Genomic DNA, 15,004 nt, shown 5'->3' with positions numbered 1-15,004 from the left:
GGAACTGCGGAGATGTCTCGAATCGGCGACACATGTTCAGCGACAAAAGGAAAAGCGGCGGAAAAGCGTGGAAAAGGGGTCGGGGGGAAAACAGGTTGGGGAAAGGCCGAAGGACCGCGGCACTCTGCCAATTGTCATTAAATGTAATTTTTAAACCTGTTAGCGCATGTGTGCCATAAAATGTAAGGTTAAAAAGGGTTTTTCTTTTCGGGCCTCCTCCTAGGATGTCCTTTTTTTTTTATTATTTTCGTTGTTGCCATTTGGTTTTATTGTGAAATTAGTCGGCTAAAGCGGGTTTATTAAAGTTTGCCCCGAAATTCCTGATGCGTTGCCCGAATTTCGAGCCTCAATGGCAGCGGTGGCGGTGGGTCACACCGGGGGTGAGTTTCAACGACAACAATTTGTAACATTTGCCGCACTTCCCGCAAGAATTTTGCCGCCGGGGCAGGACCGGGCAGGGATTGGTTGTGGCCCACTCGGAAAAAGAGCTTCAACATCATTCAAAGTGACAAATTATCCATGCAAATTTTATACAAAATAAAAAAGAGGGGTGGACCGAAGAGGCTCGCCTCTACCAGGCAATCCTTTTCGCCTGCCCTCGCCGTGGGAAAAAAGTGTTGCATACTTATGAGTGCCGGCGAAGAGCGTGTCGAGTCGGCTTGAAATATGAGCATTGATAGAAAGTTTGACAAATGCCAAAGGATGCCATTCTGAGAGGCAGATAAGAAGGAAATATATAACAAGGCAGCTTACTCAAGCATTATCTTTGTTCATTTCCCCTAAGACTGTGCTGTATAAGGGGGATGGATGTTTATATGTATGATGTTTATGGGATTGGAATATTGGAGAGCCTTAGTATTAAGTTGCTATATTTAAATAATAAGAAAACCTCTTATTTTTCTATACATTTTGCAAATATTTCTAAAAAAAAAAATTAGAACAAGTATTTAATGTATAAACTGTTGACTGGTTTTAGTCATCATACATCGATAATAAAAACTCTATATTAAAGAGTTCACTTTGTTTAAAAATCTCTGTTCCTGAAAAAAAAAATTCCTTTTCAATCCAACTCACTCAGTTCGCTTGGCTCTCCTTTTGTTTTTCGCTTTTGTGGGATATTAAAAATGTATTATTCGAAGACCTACATTTTCACAGTGCACGTTTTGGGTATCCTTAGTTATGCATAATTCGATATGCTCCATCAATGCCGCATTTTGCGTTCTCCTATCTCTGTTTTTGTCTGGCTTTCAATTAAAATGACCGCAATCGCACACAGACGCAGGCAGACGGGACAGGCCACACGCACAGCATACACCCTCGTCCATACACACTCTCTCAGACACACACACACACACATGTGGTCCTGATCCCAAACAAAATTTGTGCAATTTCCGTTACTAATACTTTTTGGTCAATTTCCTTCGAAATTTGCTTGGGCAGGACAAAAAGCGTTCGTTCGTTCGTCTTCCTCGTTGATTTATTGCCCTGACAGAAGGACCTCCCAATGCCTTACGCCAGCCTCCGGTTGCTCCTTAATTTCGTTGATATTTATGCGGCAAATGTCCTAGCAAACGTAGCCAATAAACACGTTCCTGCTGTCACTGACAAGGGATAATGGGGGGCTGGTTCATAGAGAAATCAGCATTTGAATATGCCCAAGGGAGCGGAGGGAAACTGGCCATCAAAGGGAATGCAAATGCAGGGCTTGAATATCCTGTGAAGTCCTGCTTTCCTTCTCTATTATATATTTTTTGCTGTTTTGTGTTTTTATCCTGTCCAGCTTGTAAATCAAATGAAATATATGGCCGGCAAATAAATACATTTTCGGAGATTGATGCCAAAGAGTTGAGTCCGAAACCGAACCGAAACCAAACTGATCTCAGCTGAGTTGGCATTTTAATGAGCTCCATAACAGAAACTAAAATGGCGCATCGTTCACAAATTGGTTTGGGGGCGGCAAGGACAGCGACAACGAGTACGACAATGGGGGAGAAAGTCCTGGCAAGTCACCTTATTTATGCATAACAATAATGAATATTATACAACAAGCCCGAAATGTAATTCTGTGTAATTAATTATTAATTTATGCGCATACATTTAACTCACACGCATTGTCGTCGACAGCAGGAGCAAAGGCAGGAGCAAGGACCAGGACACATGTGTGTGTGTGTCTCCTCTGCTCTCCTCTTATCCCTCTCTCTATCTCCCGTTCCCTCATCCTGCGAGTGTGTTTGGCATTGGCATCCTGGCACAATGGCGGCTGGCGGATGCGGAAACTGTTTTGCTGCCGTTGATGCCAATGCCATACAGAAGCCCCGGCCATTGTTGCTGCCGATGCCAAGCGTACCCATTAATTGGTAGCACTAATAAGTTGATCGGACTTGACCAATGCAAGGTACTTTATAAAACTGAACTAGATAAGTCCAGGTAGCAAATATGCTTGTTTTAATTATATATTATATTAAAAACCACATTCTACTTTCTGTAAACTTTGTTTTATACATTTTCTTGCATCCTTTTATGTACCAACTTCTGTTATTTCAGGAATTTAGAATAAAGTATTGTTCCCATCTCTTGCCAGGGTATCCCCCATTCGAGTTAACCACCTTGATCCGCATTATTGCCGCTGCTGCAGCGACTAACGACTAACGACCGACAAAGTCGTTCCTGATGCTGGTCGCATGTTGCTGCCCCTGTCGTTCTAATGTTAAGTTGAATTGTCATTAAAATTGTCGTCCATAATTTCGACATTAAATACACACATAGGCGGTACACACTCGCACACACTAGCTGGTCTGAGGCAAAAGCAGCTCCAAGGATGCGTGTGCCTGTGTGTGTGTGTGTGTGTGTGTGTGCATGTAAATTGTGCGGCAGGCCCCTCGATGTATGCAACACTTTTGGCGAGCGAGCAGAGCATAAATGCTTGCCTGTGCTTAAGCAGATGTGTGTGTTCGGTGTGTGTGTGCTCTGTGTGTGTGCGTTGTGCTGGCAGCGTGGTTAAAAAGTGCCAACGCAGCATGTTTTCAACATTGTTTAAATTTATATGGCAGACAGGCGCTCACACACGACTCCTAGGACTCTAAGGACATGGATGGGACGGACCCTGAATATGGCCGCAACTTGTGCTTAAAGCTAAAGTTTTAAATTTGCATAATACAGCAAGTCAAGGAGGGTCAACTTGTGATATCCTTGCTCCTCTTCCGCCTCTCGCTCTTCCGCTTACGTAATTGCCAGGCTCATAAACTCCAGGACCAATCATCATTAGGCGGACGGCCATTACATAATTATCGCAATCACAACTTGCAGGTAATTGAAATTGTGTGTGGTGGTGTCCATTTGGAGTCAATTTCGATAAAGTTTTCCCTCCGATTCCCGTCATTTAACGCTAATCACTTGCAGTCACACACAGAACAACAACGACAACGAAACTCGAAACTCGAAGCAAATAATTTGTCTTTCCATTTCCGCCCAGGAGGCTAAAACTTTCCTTTTCCTTTTCCCCGATGTTCGGTTCGGGCCTAGATTGTTTTTGGCCAAGGTCAAAAGCGGGCCACTCCGGGGCGGGCTAGGTGACGGTTTTGCTTAATTAGAACATTCATTAATCAAATCAAAACCATTTGCCACCCAGGGCTTAGGCCTAGCCGGGGAAAAACCAGGCCAGACAATGAGCCAAAGAGGAAAAGCTCTGGCACAGAAAAAAACAACAAGACTGAAGCGAACTAGGGAAAGAAGGAAACTTTTGGCGAATGGCGAATGGCGAATGGCGGCCAAACACGCACAGGATAAAAGGCGGAGATCGCGGAGCAAATAAATTCAGTCGCATAGAAAAACGACAAGCGGCATAACAAAGCGCACAGATTCGGTAAAGGACGACGCAGGACCTGGATGAGCCAACGTAATACAACAAAGGGACGTAACCGAAAACGAGAGCGAGAAACGGGGAAAAAAATGCGACCATTAAAACACATTTGTATATCTATTTTTGGGGCGAAACAAGCGACGACCTCAAACTTCAGAGCAGCGGGTGGTCCGCGAATGCCACAAAGCCCAAACCCAAACCCAAACCCAAAACCAGATCCTGAAAACTCCAGCCCAAAGATATAGAAGAAGAAAATGGTAGGGGAAGCGAGGCAGTAGAGCTACGAAATGAGAACCCAACAATGGCCAGCACAGAAATACTTAAAACTACTTTAATTTATGGCGCACGCATTTCTGCGTTTAGCTCAGCCCCTTTTCCGTTCATTTCCGCTACTATTCATGGGTAAGAGAGGGTGGCAAGGTTCAGGGGGCTTCAGTGGGTTTCAGTGGGGTCGGAGGCCAAAGCAATCAGTCAGCAAACAACATGGCTTTGAGCTCTGCCTTCGTCGTCGTCGTCGTCGTCATCCTTTCAGTCACTCTTTTCAAAGGATACGCTCTCTAATAAGTCTCCTTGCGGCCCTAAACCACCCATCCCCATCCCCCAAAAAGGAAGCACACCAGATTCAAAGGTTTCTTGAGACGAGAACGAGTTCCAAGTTCTATCAAAATTCTGTGCTAGCTTGTATTTTCGGTAGAATATATCCCGCCACATACTATACCGGGCCCAGTTATCAGCGTACGTGGCTGAGATTTGGTTGGGAAATTAATGAGAAATCATAAATCAGAAGATAATTGGACAGAGCTCGGAATGGAAAGGCCAACAAGTTTTCTTATGTTCGGAAAAGCCTCTCTCTCTCTCTCAGGCTCTGTCGCTTTACAAAGTCAAAGCGATATCGCCAGTGACTGGGCTTCCCCTAGTTGCAGTCAGTTGCATTCCCTTCACCTCTTTTTTGGGTTTTCTTTTGCACTGCAAAAACTTAGGCCTAAGTAATATTCATATATTACATTCTTTAGGTTTTAATGTGTGGTTTTGGTTAAAATTTATGTGCAGAAATTTAATTAACTGGAGATATTTAAATGTAAATTAGGATTAGACTCTTCACTCCCCATTTTCTGATGGATATGAGATGACAAAAGGAGACCTGCTTTTCTGTGTTTATTTTTTGATATGTTGTTGTTGTGTGTGCGTGTTTTTTTACCGTGTACGCCCCTTTTTCTGGCTTTTCTGCCAACTGTGCTGAGTGGGTAAATTATGCATAAGCGCACTACCAGCGCCACATTATGACGAGGCAGGCGGACGTCTGATGCAGAACGCAGCTGCCTGGATTATGTATGAGTATTCCGGAGGCGGAGAAGGGGTTGCAGAGAAAGGACTAGGGCGACGCTCCGCTCTAGGTGGGGAGGGGTGTCACAGGGAGGACCTGGGAAGGGCTGCCAACTCACTTGTCAACGTGCTCATCACATTTCTTCTCCACGAAAAAACCCACCCACTTTGCCGTTTATGCGCACCAAGGCAAACAAACAGCAAAATATTTGTATGCTAAGCCAAACACATGCGACGGCGAAGCCCCACAATGCCACGCCCCCTCTCCATCAGCCAGCCGCCCCCATTTCCTCATTTCCCAGGGAAAGAGCCAAAGAGCCAAGCGAGCCCAGGCCCAACGCGGCTCAAGTATTTTGCATTGCTAAGCAGAAATTATAAATCAGGGCAATTGTTGAAGATTTGCAGCCCGCACAACTAAACGAGAAACGAGAACGAGAACCCGACGACCGGCATGGAAATGGAAATGGAAATGGAATGGGGACAGGGATGGGCACTGAGAGCGGGACCAGGAGCAAAGCGGGACGGTACAGGGGCAAAGCGGAGCGGGACAGGAGGGATTGCGGCACGCACGCCTCGCTGGTTTCCTGGCTGCCTCCTCGGCTGTTGTTGACTAACTGACTGGCTAAGTGACTGACTGACTCGCCCCGCCTTTGCTGGTGTCTGTCTCTGGCCCAGCACTGGGAGAAAAAATTATAAATATGGGAACTATACATCATTTAAGATAACCTTTTAGTTCGTTTTACCGTTTTATATTAGTTTTAGCAAAGCAGAAAAATAGTTTAAGTCTCCTCAAGTTGGTACAACATTTGCCTTAAAAGTTAAGCACTGTAGAAATACAATTTTAATGTTTCCGAATTCCAAAATATTATATAAATGTATAAGTAAGAAAGCCCTTCCTCAGATTTGTAAATTTATTTATACAATATTTATACTACCAAAGTAGCTAAACATTCTTAATTACCTGTTGAGACAACATACACCTTTTTGTACTTTAAATATATCCTCTGAGACTCTAAGCGACTTCTGTTTGTTATAAAATTTATTACAATTTTAATTCCGCTTTCTTTACTTATCATCAATGATTTTTCAACAATATTTCATGCTCTGAAGTATATATTTGAAGTAACACCCTGACCCAATCCAAACATTTTGTCAAAGTGTTCTTTTTTTGGGGCCTGGCCTGATGAACGTGCACAGGCAGTCAAATATTTTGCAAGGACGAACGTGGAAAATAAATAAAAATTCCCCACAAAAATGAATTTAACGAATATGAAAACAGAAGCGAGACGGGACAGCCGACAGACGAAGAAGTAGAGCTCAGCTGGGCCGAGAAGGAGGCGGAGCCCAGAGAGCTGAAATCATAATTTAATTTAACGTATTTTTCGTTGCCAAAAGACAAGACGCGAATCACACACAAAGTCACATACTATGAGCAGGGGAGCAGGGTAGCGACAAAAACAACAGATGGCAGAGGAGGCAGGACGGGGGGGGGGGAAGGATTCCAGATTCACATTCACAGGCACATCCAAAAAAACAGAGTCACAATCAGCGGCTGAAACAGAAGCCGGAGTGGAAGTCCTGCTGCCAGACAGACTAAAAGCAGCGGAAATAACACGCTCCGCAGCGCCGTTTAAAAGTGTAAAAGCCGTCAAGAAAAAACAAAAAAAAAATAGAGAGAAAGCAGCTAAAGGAAACAGTCGCGAGTCCTGGCTTTTCCGCTATATTTTTTCTTATGCCGTGGTGTGAGTCACTTTGGTAATAGAATCGCAGCGCGTTTTGCCTGGATTTTAATTTTAGTAATGGAAGACAATGGCAGACGAAGATGCCGAGAGACAAATAAGCTTATCCAGCAAATGCAGCATCAAAAGAGGAGCAGGAGCAGTGCCAAGGAGCCGGGTAAGATTCCCTCGGATTCCAGATTTATTGCGCCACGTTGCAGTTTGAAGTTGTCGGGACACATAAATCTATCAGGGCCAAGGATCGAGGATGCCTCGCGCAAATTTACACATGATTGTTATTATTTAATGCTGTTTTTGTAACGGCTGACTATGTGCTGCAGCTGCTGCTGTTGCTGTCATGCGGTTTTTTAAACGATTTTTATTAGTGGAAAGCAAAAGCGGAAAGCGGAAATAACAGCCACGCGCCGTAAAGTAGACAGCACATTCCGCACACATACACACACACACAGGTCCTTCCGCCTTCTCCCTTTCGTATTTTCCCTTCACCTCGGCATGCAATAAATGCATTTTGCATGGTGTGCACGTAAATGACCGCCGACGATTTAAATTGTTACGCTGTGGCCGGCCGAGCGTTGTCTGCCATCAAAATGCATTACGTATACGCAATAAAAATTACGTATACGTATGCGTGTGCGTGTGCACATCGGGGGAGTGACTGCATTTTATGCGTGCCGCGCATTATCATTTAACATTTCCTGTGCTCTGTCCTGTTCGGTTCGGTTCAGCGACGGTGAAAAGCGGGGATTCGGCTTTGCTTGTAACAATTGGCTAAATAGTTTATTGTGTGTACGCGTGTGTACATGGTCGGAAGGGGAAGGATAGGTAAGGGAAAAACAGGTTAGTGGGTGGGCCAGCGATTGATTGGCAATTGAAATGCACATAGAGCGTATTGGCCGGCAGTAAATCATGGTGTATTATGCAATTATACCGATCATCAGGGATTAAATAGGTAATTGTAATTGTTTTTTTTTTTTTTTTTTTTTGTATTCCTCATGAGGGAGAACTTTCCCTCGAAGGGGAATTTGCCATTTCATTTCCCTTTCCGCTTTCCATTCCCTCTCCTACTTCCACTTTTATTTCCATTTCTCAATTTCTCGCTGCCTGCAATTTGGTTAAATATTTACCTTACTTTCGCTACCTTTTGGCGTTTTTCATCACTCGACTGAAAATTGCAGTCGTTCTGCTCTGTCAACTAATCATATAGAAAGCATTTTTGCCCCCGAACCAAACCAGACCTTAGAGAAGTCAAAACCAAAGCCCAGGACAACCAGAAGAGTAGAACTCGAAAGGTTGACCGAACCAAGCTGCTTTGGCACAATAATAATTTTGTAAATTATTGCGCATACGCCGCGTGTGTTTGTCAACGCGAAATAAAAATGTCAGCCGAAAAACTTTCAACAATATTTCCCTCTCGGGAGGTCGACTTGAGCCTGATCCGGTGCCTCAGCTCATTTCCAGCTCAAATAAGCGTAAGTAAATTTGTAAGACAAACAATTGGAGGGGGACAAGAAAAACAGAGACCTGCTGTTGATGTTGTCAGCAGAGGTGGAGAAGTTCAGGTGGATTTCGAAGCGGAGGTGGAGGCGGAGGACCAGGTGGACAGGTGCCCCGAGAAAAGTCTGTCTCTCTGTCTCATCAGCTCTGTGGAACAGTAGAAGCCAAGTCAAGCCAAACAGCTTCAGGGCTCCCAGAGAAAGACAGAGAAAAATACTGAGAGAGACAGAGGATAAGGGGATGAGGATGAGGAGCTTCCTAGTCCGGGCAATATTCATTCCGGTGGCAAACAAACACGCAGCAGCAACAATGGCCACAACAGCAGCAATGCACTGGGAGAAAATGAGAAGAGTATCAGCTAAAATAAGGAAGAAAGTTTAGAGAAAGTAATGAAGTTAAAGAATTTCCTGAAAAAACATAAGATTTCTTTTGATTATAAATGATACCTCTTAGGGCTCCTTTTTAACCATTTTTAACAAATAAAAGGATCTCTATTTTAGTGTTGTATTTACGTATAATACTATTACATATAACACACGACAGACTCTTATTACTAAAGACAACTAGAGAGCTTCCTGCATCTTCAGATCCTTTGTTTTAGCATTGTTTTTTCGCCAAGTGCATGAGGCGTTGTGGGCGAACAACAAGCTGAGTAACGCCTTGGACGCTGCCATTTGTGGCATGCCTCCGCCTCGCCCCCACCCCCCGCTCTGAAGGACCCTTCCCCGGCGACGCCCCCTCAAGTTAGTTGATGAACTTCGTGTTCAAGTTGTAGCACAAGAGTTGACGCCTCGCAGCCAAAAACTGCGACGGCTGCTGTTGATGGCCTCGCATCTGGCGACTAGGAAATAGGTAAGGGAAAGGCGGGGGAAAAGCCGCCGCCAGCTGTAACACTGATAGCAATTCCAAGAGACAACAACGGGCGACGAGCGACGAGCGGCAACGAGCGGCGGGGAAAACTCCTGAGCAGCTCTTTGCTTTTCGTGAGTTTTTGTTTTTCTTTTAGTTTATTTTACTTTCGTGTGCCGTGGTGGCGTCGGCATCTTCACTTTGGTTTGATTTTATTATGTTTTTCTTTGGGACCACACTGGCCCCCATTTGCCGAGTCCATAGCCAGCCGGCCGCCACTTTTCCCTTGGCCACATGCTGCCAAGAGTTTTCTTACGTTATATTTGACTTGGCCCCGGCGACCTTTCGAGAGGTTGAGCAGGTTGGAAAACAGCAGCAGCAGCAGCAGCAGCAGCAGCATCGGCATCAGCATCAGCATCCCTTAGCCCCGTTACAATATCAAGTTAATTGTTTGAAATAAGTGTTGGCCCGCCCACCGCTTTTCCAGAGCATCCCCCGCCTCCGCCCCCCAGCTCGCTTACTTTTCCCAGCCCCTTTTGGCCCTATCTTGTTGCTGATGTTGCGGTTTCTTTTGTGCCGCCTTTTGGAAACTACCCACATTTATAGTGTTGTGGCCAAGGCTTTTTCCTCTTTTCCTCAGCTGGTTGTCAACGCCAGCCGCAGTCCCAAGTTTTTCCCTACATTTTCCTCCTGTCCGGGTGGTTTCCCCCCCCCCACCTTTTTCCTTTCTGGTTTTTTTTTTTTAAGTTCTTTCGCATTCGCATCTCTTTGGCTTATTTTACTTTGACTGAAGCTCTCTCTCTCTCTTGCCCCAAAGTCTCAATGTTTGGAGTGCACTTTGGCCGGCAACTTGAAATGAATCTAATAACTTGGCCCACACACACACTCACTCACACATACCCACAGATGGACGCACAAAAACAATGGCCAGGTTTCTTTTTTTTGGGAGGGAGGGAAAGAAGAAAAGCTTGTTGAAAAGCGGATTTTGTTTTGCAAGTTGCTCGAGTGCTTCGGCGGTTTCTTTTCCACTTTTCCGCATTGTTCGCCCTGGCAATTCAAATATCTTTGTTGAGGAATTTCCCAGACCAAGCTGAGCGAACGAACGAGCGAACGAGTTATAAGTTTGCTGGCTGCCAATGTTAACAGCTCTATTAGTTCAATTTATTTGTCTGGCGATGCGAAGGGAAAACAACAATTTTCCGCCTGCGCCTGCCACGGCGACAAAAGCGGTGCGAGGAATTCGGAATTCGACTTGATTGTGTTTGCAATTTCATAAAATAACAATTCGCCAGCCAGCGTCTTGGCATCCTTCATCCTTGTTATTGGCGCCCTGATTGCCGCCGGTGGTTGTCGCTTTTCCTGGCTTTTCCGGAGCTGCTTCTGCTGCTGGGTTTTTCGGGGGTCGGTGGGGGGATTTGGTAACGGGAATGGAAAGGAATGCGTTCCTCGTAAATAGCTGGCAAGGTGTGGGCCCGGCATGTGACGCCATGCTCCCATCCCGGGAGCCAAGAGAAAGAAGTCTGTGCTGTCCTGGTTTTCCCCAACTCCTTGGAAAATTCGCTCTTCGCTCCTGGGGCATGCCAAATTCAATTCACACAAAATACCCGTAATTCAACACCCCACGGATGGAGATGAATGCCACTCCACTGACTGATTGCTTTTGCCTCCAAAAACAAACTCCCCCAGGGCGCATTGAAATGAGTTAAACCAAAGGCGAAGCTGGGCGCCTGCTGCCTGCTGCCAGCTCCTGCTCAAGCTCTTCAAGTTTTCCTCGATTTTCCCCGAGCTTGGCCCGCTTTTCCTTTTCGAGTCTGAGATTTCAGCAGCGACATCTCAAGCGACTCGTTGACATATTTGTATTGTATTCAATCGATGAATTTCTGCAGCTTCTTCGCCGCATGGCCCATAAGGGAAAATGACTTATTTTGCTTACGCACACATTGAACAAGGTCCTCGAGCAGCAGCACCAGCTTGCCTTCATCCTGGCATACCGACATTCGAAGCATCCTTCGCCGGGGTTGATTGCTCTCTCGCTCTCTTTCTTCTGGCTTTTCACCCACCCGCTTTTTCCTTTGATTTTACACCGAAACTAATTTTATATTTTATGAAGATCGATTCGAAGGGTGTTTAGTTTAAAGAAAAATCCTTGGCATTTTATTGGAAAGTATTTTTTGAGGAGGTTCTTCTGCATCATTCTAATAAAGAAATGTTTGAAGCCAGGACTACAAGCAAGCAAAATAATTATAAGGATCAGTGTAGAAAATAACTTGCAACTTTCCAACCTAATATCCTTTTCTTTACATTCTATAAACTCCTTGCTTTTATCCCTTTTTAGGGCGTAAAATTTGTCATATTTCTTTTGCGTGTATGCATTGACATTCGTCCTGTTTCGGCTCCTTCTCTGCTTTTCCAGCAGAAAAGTTTGCGCTACACATTTTTTACTTGGCTGACTGTCGACATTCGCGTTGATATTAAAATTTTAATAAACCCCAGCACGTTGACTGGGGGAATCTTCAGCTGGTACTGCTCCTGGCCTGGCTCCGGCTGCTGCTGCTGCTCCTGCTGGTGCTTTTCCTCCTTTTCAACGACTCCTTCACCAGGCATTTTCCCCTTAGCCACCCGTGGCCGCTCCTCTCGCTTTTCCCAGCTTGTTGCACTTGACGGAAACGCGTCAGTTGGTCGCGCTCTTTCGCCTCCTCTCCCTCCCCCCTCAACTTTTCTCCCTGGAGTTCCCAATTGGATTGGCACAACGCACATTTTCATGCGGCGACATGAAAAACGAAAATGCCATAATGCTGGAATTGCCATATATACACACTTGGGTCCCAGCTGGCTGACAGCAATGATTTCATTTGCCCTCACGTGGAACATGTTGATAAATCAAATCCCAGCCAACTCAATGCCAATGCCAATTTGGTTGACAATTGCTTTTTTCGCTCCGATTTGCTTTGCTTTGAGTTTGGATTCGGTTTTGGCCTTTTCCCCGACAGCTAATTGTTGAGGGAGTTAAAGGGGGGACAAATTGTTCTTGTTGTTTTTGGTACAGAGAAATATATTTTCATTTTGCAACAAAACTAGGGTCGGCCACTTTAAGCCCCTTTCAAAAAAGCCAACTAGCAAACTGGCCAAAGCTGGCTTCTATGCCAGTCGAAAGCCAGACATTTGTAATCCATGTGGCTGTCTCCGGAATTGGCTTTGCGGCATCGGACAATTCACAAAAAAAAAGGCCGAAGTGAAACCTTAAGCGCGTTGCCCGAAATGAAATCAAATAAAATAGTTAGTAAATAATAAAACAGTTGAGCAGTGGATTCGGGGACTCGAGGATTCGAAGGATTCGAAGATTCGGGGCTTCGGGGATTTTCGAGGGGATATGGGGAGAGACGTTTAGTGCCGCTTTTCGCCGCTTTTATGGCCAACGGCAATAGACGAAAATTTTATTATAGAAAACGTCTTTGGGCTTTGAGCCTGTGGCAGTCAACAAACCATTAAACTCAAGTGTTTACCACAAGCCCAAGTCACTAGACACAAATCTAAAATGGCAGTTAGACAACTCGAGCGATGTGGGACAGCAGCTAATGTGGTTACGAGGATGGTTCCGTCTTTCTTAGGTGAGCCGGAGGAGTCCTTGTAGTCCTCGATTTTGGCCCAAAGTGCTGAGAGCTAAGCCATTTTGGGCGAATGAAGGCTGCGAATTTATTGCCAGGACGATGAGAGGCACTCAAACTTTAAACTGAGATGGGACGAATTATTTGAAGGGCTTTCAATTGAGAAAATCATGTTACTTGGGTCTCAGAAATCTTCCTTTTTGGTTTATAGACTTGGTAGATTTTAGTTTTAGGTAGTTAAGCAAGTTCTTGGTAGAAATAAGTCTTAATTTATAAACACCATTTCTAAAAGTTGTAAGGTCTGGCAAATTCCAGGGAAGGTAAGATGTCTTGGTGTGTTAAAACCTTTGACTACTGTCAAAATATTTTGAATTTAAAAAAAAATAGTTTAAAAGTATTAGTTTTTTTAGATTGAACAGTGTTTCCTTACTTCTTGGCTATTATACAAAAGTATTTTTTAGATATATATAGAAATAAGGCAGGGTAGCAATCAATTTTGCTTTCGCCGCTTAAATGAAGTCATATTCTCGTGGCCTATTGAAACATTCATCAAGGAAACGTTGATGGCAGCACGGACTCCTCATCAGAACTTCTAACCAAGTTGAAACCGCACTATAAATATATTTCAACTTATTTATGACCACTTTTCGATGAGGGTTTATTCGCGTTTACAGCCGGGTTATAAAATTTATGAGCCCGCGGGCTAGAGGTCGAGGGTCGATGGTCGAGGATCGAGTCGAGTCGAAGCGAAGCGGGAGAGAGACACGCGAATTCCGATGCCGCGTTTATTTTCCTGGTGCGTAATTATTTTTATGACATTTTTTCCTGCCTTTTTTTTAGCCAAGGTGTGGGTTTGATAGACGGAGCACGGGCCAGGAGCACGAGCAAGAGCTCAGGCTGGGAGCAGCAGGAGCAGGAGCTATGTGGACGAGGTCCTTTTGTCCGGCAACCGTGTTGAAGTGTTGGCGTTTGCCAAACAAATTAAAAGCAAATTATAACGAAGCAACGAAAATGAAACGAACGAAACGAAACGAAACGATATTATCAGGCAGCAAGGACACCAAACTAAATTTTAGAGTCCTGCCGGAGGATTCTCCCCTACGCTGGGGGCTGCCGGCTTTGCCCGCTGATGATGGTCGTTGGAATTTTAATTTCTGTGTTGTGCTTTTCACTCGGGCAATGCCACTTAAAGCGATTTACTTGCAAATCTTGGTAATGGATGGCAGGCAAGGTGAGAAACGTGCCCGAGGACCAGAAGTCCTGCGGAGGGTGCGAAACGTGCCTGACGTTGGACATAAATTAATTTATTGCGTGCGCGCCTGGCCAAGAAAAACAAAAAACAAAAAAACAGAACAGAACAGAAAAAAATGGGAAAAAGCGCTAAGAACAAAAAAAAGAAGAAAACTCAAGAAGGAAAACAAAAACAAATGGCGCGATTCGTTGAATTGTTTGAGCTGCCAGCATAAAAATAATTCATTGCATACTTCTTTGGGTACGAGGCACAAAACTTTCATTAAATAGCATTAATAATTAAGAGATAAGGGTGGCATTTAGGAGGATATTTAGAGGCACTTATAATGACCTTCTTCTGGGCAGAAATTGCCTTAAATATTATGCTTATTTATCATGAAATGTGAGTTACAAAGAGGCAGAGAATGCGAGTAATTTGATTGGAGACATTAGTTAAAAAAGTGTAATTAGAGTGTAGAAATGAAGTAGTTATTGCATTACAACTTGTACTCTTTTTAAATTTGATTGATTTTAATTTACGTATAATATTGAGGGTCTTTTACTGCTGAACTAAATCTAAAAAACATAATTAATCAAGTTAATTTACAAAGTTCTATTGGATAGGCTTTACAAATGTTTAAACCATCTTTATATAAATGCGTATCTTTATAAATTATTGTGTTTTTTAATATGTTTTAAGCAAAAACATAGATAATACTACAAGAATATTTCCAAAAAATATATTTTACTTTTTATAATGCATTTACAGGTGTCTGTTTTACTTTGCAAGGGAAACTATCCTAAAGTAATGTATAAATTTAAAAACAATTACAGTCAAGGCAACATGTTTAACTTCAACTTGTTTAATTTTTGTATAAGTTTATTAGTAAATATTCGTTTAGAAA

General features: G+C 43.8%; 1 protein-coding gene across 18 annotated transcripts in view; it reads right to left on the bottom strand.

The window, feature by feature from the left end:
* Positions 1–15,004, bottom strand: part of Rbp6 (RNA-binding protein 6) — a 208,851-nt gene that overhangs the window by 74,448 nt on the left and 119,399 nt on the right. The gene's annotated exons all lie outside the window — the stretch shown is intronic.

Source organism: Drosophila serrata, unplaced genomic scaffold (assembly GCF_035046125.1).
Source record: "Drosophila serrata isolate PLE 108 unplaced genomic scaffold, ASM3504612v1 contig_272, whole genome shotgun sequence".
Taxonomy (NCBI): domain Eukaryota; kingdom Metazoa; phylum Arthropoda; class Insecta; order Diptera; family Drosophilidae; genus Drosophila; species Drosophila serrata.
This window is presented reverse-complemented; position numbering and strand designations above follow the sequence as displayed.